This window comes from Heterocephalus glaber, unplaced genomic scaffold (assembly GCF_053883595.1).
Source record: "Heterocephalus glaber isolate CG9 unplaced genomic scaffold, H.glaber_assembly_v1.0 deba00001442, whole genome shotgun sequence".
Classification (NCBI taxonomy): domain Eukaryota; kingdom Metazoa; phylum Chordata; class Mammalia; order Rodentia; family Bathyergidae; genus Heterocephalus; species Heterocephalus glaber.
The window spans coordinates 40311564-40317274 of NW_028258296.1; the positions used below are offsets into that span (position 1 = coordinate 40311564).

The 5711-nt window shown below is 32.8% G+C and overlaps 1 non-coding gene across 1 annotated transcript; it reads right to left on the reverse strand.

Moving 5' to 3' along the window:
- Positions 1-5110: 5110 nt before the first annotated feature.
- On the reverse strand, positions 5111-5233 carry LOC147827706 (U6atac minor spliceosomal RNA). The gene has a single exon (XR_015452123.1). It is a non-coding gene; the product is annotated as a U6atac minor spliceosomal RNA (small nuclear RNA).
- Between the last annotated feature and the right edge of the window lie 478 nt (positions 5234-5711).

Here is a 5711-nt window from a genome sequence, read left to right on the forward strand (position 1 = left end):
ATTTTTTTCTCATAGATTTACATTCCCTTCTTTCCTTTCCCCTTCCCTCCCACCACTCCTAACCCTTTGGACCTTTCTTCCTATTTCAAATTATCAATTATTCATGTAAATCATTTTAACCCTTATTTACACTTTCAGTTTCTCACACTAGAGAAACTATTTGGCATTTACACGCATGTGTTCTATTTATTTCACTTAAGAGTATGGCGTCAATATGCATCCATTTAGCTATAAATGAATCTAGTTTCTCGTTCTTTATGGCTTAGTAGTACTCCATTTTATTAAAACAAAACAAAAAAAAACCCCAACAACATCTCCTTTATCCAGTTTCCAGTTGACAGGCACTTGGGCTGCTTCCAAGCTTTAGCTATTACAAATTGTGCTGCTATGAGCATGGATGCACATATATCGCTGTGGTATGATTCTTTTAATTCTTTTGGGAAGATACCCAGAAGGGGAATACCTGGGTCAAATGGGACCTCTTGTCCTAGTTTTTTGAGGTATCTCCACACTGATTTCTATAGAGGTTGCACCAGCCTGCGCTCCCACCAGCAATGGAGAAGGGTTCCTTTCTCCCAAGAGCACCACCAGCATTTGTTATTGGTTGCTTTCTTGATAGCAGCCATTCTTTCTGGGATGAGGTGAAATCTCAGTGTTGTTTTCATCTTCATCTCTTGAATGATCAGTGATGTTGAACATTTTTTCATATATTTATTTGCTGTTTTTACTTCTTTGTCTGAGAAATGTCTGTTCATTTCAGATACCCATTTTTGAATTGGGTCTTTAAATTTGGGGGATCTGATTTTTTTCAGTTCTTAATATATTCTAGATAGTATTCCTTTGTATGAGGTACAGTTGCTAAAGTTTTTTTCCAACATTGTAAGTTGTCTCTTAGCTCTGTTGGTGGTTTCTTTTGCAGTGCAGAAGCTTTTTAATAAGATGAGATCTCAGATATTGAGTTCCCATGCTAGTTCCCGTGCTACTGAGGTTTTGCTAATAAAGTCTTTTCCTATATCAGTGCCTTCAAGAGTTCTACCTGACTTATCTTCCAGCAAGTTTAGTGTATCTGTGTTAATATTTATATCTTTAAATCCACTTTGATCTTAGTTTAGTGCATGGTGATAGGTATGGGTCTAGTTTAATCTTTGGCAGGTTGAAATACAGTTTTTCCAACACCATTTATTAAATCGGCTATCTTTCCTCCAATGATGGTGGAAACTGAGAATGATTTCAAAAAAAATCAAGCTGATTCTTAATTCATTAAAATAATGTTTGTGTGGTAATGTATCTCTCACAAAAATGGGGGAAAAGAATTTTGTTCATTCAATATTCATCTTTTCAGAAAGATTACATTTTTTCTCATTTATCACTAAAAGAAATTTGTAAATAAGAACATATTTCTTAAATTGTTGGGTGTGGTCCTCTTTTTGGTTGTTTTTCTCTCATTTCTAAAATCACATAACATATTTTCTCCAAATTAATGAGTTTTTATGACTTTCCAGTATAAATTTGATTTTATTTTGCAAATATCCATATGACATGCTGCCATCATGCTATCATTGTTACCTAATAATCTGAAGACATTTCATCAAATCTTCCTGTCAATAATACATTTATACTACACACTGCATTCTGAAGACTGGTATTAATTCAATTCACCCTTAATACTGATATGAAAAGAAAAGATTTTCCAAATATTTAATAAGATATCAGAATGTATTGATCATTGATTGCCATGCCTCATCAGGATAACACTCTTCTTTTAGGAAGCAATATGTTGAGCTTTTATTTTTATATATTGAGTAGTGGTTTCATGATTTGAAAAAAATATTTTTTCTTTTAATGTTACTCACATGGATCTAGTAATTAATACTTGAAGAAAGTTCTCATTACTACTTGTTTTTCTTTGGGGGCCACAAAGTCTCCCACCTCTATCAACATTCCTTATCACTGACCTGAGTGTAGTATTCTAATATTTTCAACCATTTTTTACAGGACTGGTCTAAGCACAAGGAGATTTTCTCAAGTTAGGTAAAGCAGAACTTTGTAGATGAAATTTTGAGAATTAAGTGACAACAATACATATGGGTAAAATTTTACTAAAATAATGGGAATTGCCAGGGATTTAGCTCAGTGCTTCTGCCACTTGCCTCACAAGTACAAGGTCCCAAGTTCGATCCGCAGTACCAGGAAAAAATAAAAAATAAAATAAAATAATGGAAAACATTTTCAAACTACAGATAAATTTTAGCGGTAGCATCCATACATTTTTCTCACGTCTCTTGTATTTTCAATATCCAGACAAAGTTGTAATTCTAAGGGCATAATAAAAATGTTTTATTAGGAGTTAGAATTATTTTGTTAAGGTAGCAAATGTGAAATAATGTCAGTCTCCTGGAGGTAACATTGACAGTTATACACAAACTATAATTTAAGAAGTTGTCATTAACTCAGAAGAGTTTCTGAATTCTTGTGGATCTATGAACATTGTACATATAAATATCTACAGCCTTGTAACAATTTAATAGTATATTTTGGTAAATCAAGCACAGCAATTTTTATATGCCAAAAGCAATTAGTGCCTTTATTGATGGCCATATAAAAAGATAGTGTCTCTGAAGCTTTCTATTTACATGCAATTTTCACAATACCAGTTTAAACTATCTTACTGCTACCAACAATTTATACTTTAAATAGAACAATTAATTATGGAATTTTGCTGTAAATAGTAAGAATAAGTGTTCAAAAATGCCGTATCCTGTGATAGCTTAAAGTTGTAGCACTCACAGGGAAGCTGTTGAGGAAGACAAGGGCTAGAACACTGTTGTATTCATTTATGCAGTGATAGATGACTGCAGAGATGATACCAAAGAAAACAATTGCAAAAAAGACTGTGCTACACGGAGTTTATGAAGAATGACTGAAAACTATGGTGACTGTTTAATTTTTTTTTAATGTATTACAGTAAAAGACAGTGCTATTAATATTCTCAGAGCTAGGTATAGTGGCACATGCCTATAAACCAAGGACTTCAGAGGCTGAGACAGGAATATTTCTGTGAGTTTAAGGTCAACCTAAAGTACATAGTGAGACCTTGACAAAAATATTCAGATAAACAAACAAAAATATTTTCAGTACTCTCCCTCACTTTGAACAGATTGGTCCTATTGTTCTTGTCACTTTCTGAAGCAGTTCTGGAAGTCCTCTTATGTACCATCTTGTTCTGATATTCAGAATTGACCCAAACTGTTTACCTTTCACAGTATTTTTGACTTTATGGAACAGTGAAAATTTGCACAGTGCCAGATCCAGTGACTGAAGTGGAGGAAGACACATTATTATGAGCTTCCTTTCTGTTGGATGGCAGTGGCCAGCAGCATTAACTGTAATTCTAATCACACCTCTTAAAGACCCTAACCAAGCAGGACTTCAGAACTACTTCAGAAAGTGACAAGAACATTGAAAGAGTGTTTTATGGGAATTATTGGCCATGTGTCTTTACTGCAAGAACATTTTTAATTTAAATATTCACCATGTATTTGTATCATCCTTTATACATGGTAATGAGAAGGAAAAGTCAAAAACAAGAAAAAAGTATAAAAATGCAAAGAATTTTGTGACTAGTGATGGAAAAAAATAAAGCCAGAAATTTCATATAAAACCTGAGGTAAGAGGAACAATTTTAGATAGGGCAAAGAAAGAAGTGTAAGTGAAACTTGCATGAAAACCTGAATAGAAGAAATTTAGCACTATCAAATATGCAGGGTAAGAATATTTCAGGAAGAAGAACTATCTTAACAAAATATTGCTGAAGCTTAATCACATACTGCATATTTGTGTAAGAGAGGATGCAAGTATGGTTATATAAAAGTGAGAAAGTGAGCCAATGGTAGCATCAGAATACATGAATTAGGGCACTCCTGTTTAACTTCTGACATACTATTGGAAGGCATTTCTAAGTAAAGGGAAAATATTGAAGGGACCTAGTTTAGTTAGTCTTCTTGATAAATAATGTGACTTGAAACAGGGAGATATCTGTGGATATAGATAAAGTTCAAAAAATAATATTTTAAAGGTGGAATCTAAATAGTTTTCTGATGGATTAGGTGTAATTTTTAAAAGTAGGAGATAGGCAGGTGATGACTCAGAAGTATATAAGAATAGGTGAGTGAAGTTCTCATGTAGTGCAAGGCAAAGATCAGAGTTTCCTTTGGGGAAAATTCATTACCTATTGAGTAGAGAAATTGAGTAACCACTTATATAAGTGCATTTGGAGTTCAATGAGAAGTCTTTGTGCCCAGTTGGTTAATATGCTGAGATAATAAAGGGGCATAGTTTTGTGAAAATATATCTGCTAAAACACCAAATAAATGGGAGATAAGAGTGGGACACTTATGAAGACTGTATAATCATGTCACAAGGCACAAAATGAATTCAGATTAAAATTAGCATTGCTACTCAATGTCAAAAAATTGTGTGTGTGGTGAGTTAATCATGGGAGTGGGATGGGGTCAATATGATTTAGATGGAAAAATGATGACTTGCATGCTTTAAAAATTTCATGGCCATAGAGAGTGAGTGGTTGGGACTTAGGCTAAAATCAATTACTTGCCATACATATGTCAAAAATAACAAATAATCTCCATGTTTTCCTTATTGTTTATGTCCTAATGCAAATGACTGAGTCAGTGTCTGAAGAAAAACAAACACACACAAATTCACACATACTCAAAGGGTATTTCTCCCTCTTGCAACTATATATGTATATTAACTTAAATTCTTTAATTGGTCCATTTTAGGTATACAATATGTTTACATTTATCATTAGGTTCTTGTGCCTGTACATTATGTATCTTGGTTCTTATTTTTTCCCCATTACCTGTGCTCCCTTCCCTATTTACATAGACTTTGTTTCCATTTTTTTTCTTTTCTCATCATTTTTGCTTTCCCTTCTTTCCTTTCCCCTTCCCCTCCCACTTCTGCTACCTCTTTGGACCTTTTCTTCCTATTTCAAATTATCAATTATTTGTTTTAATTATTTTAATCCTTATTTACACTTTCAGTTTCTCACACTAGAGAAATTATTAGGCATTTACCCATTTGTGTCCTATAAAAACAATGGTTAGATGCCACGAAGTAGGTGGCAATGCCTTAATTGTATGCGTGTTGTCAGGCCCAAGGGCCTCTTCCATCCTTGTCAAGGAGAATGCTAACCTCTCCTTTCATATAACACATTGCAACTATATTTTTAAATTATGCAGTGTATTATAGTATTTTATTGTATAATTCAGTTGTTATTGTATCCATTTTATCATACTTTGGTTCCTTTTAAAGAATTTATATCTCTATAACATTTTATATCTACAACTAGATCCATCTATATTCTTACTTATATTAAGATTTTTCTCCTTGCTTTTGATTTCCACAAACTTATTAATGCTATTATGGTGTGTATGTTTGTGTGGGGTATCCAGTGCTTTTCTTTTGGTACATTTAATGTTTCTTGATATACAGATTGATGTCTTTTATCTTTTTAAATAATATCTGTAGTACATTTACCATACTTTCACTGTACTTGAGTGCAATTATAAGTACATTAAAAGTTTATTTTCCCCTTATTGTCTATCTTTGTCTTTCTTTTTCTATTTTTGTGTATATATATTTTTGTTTCAAAATATTTATTTTGAAATAAATTTTCAAAATATTCAGAT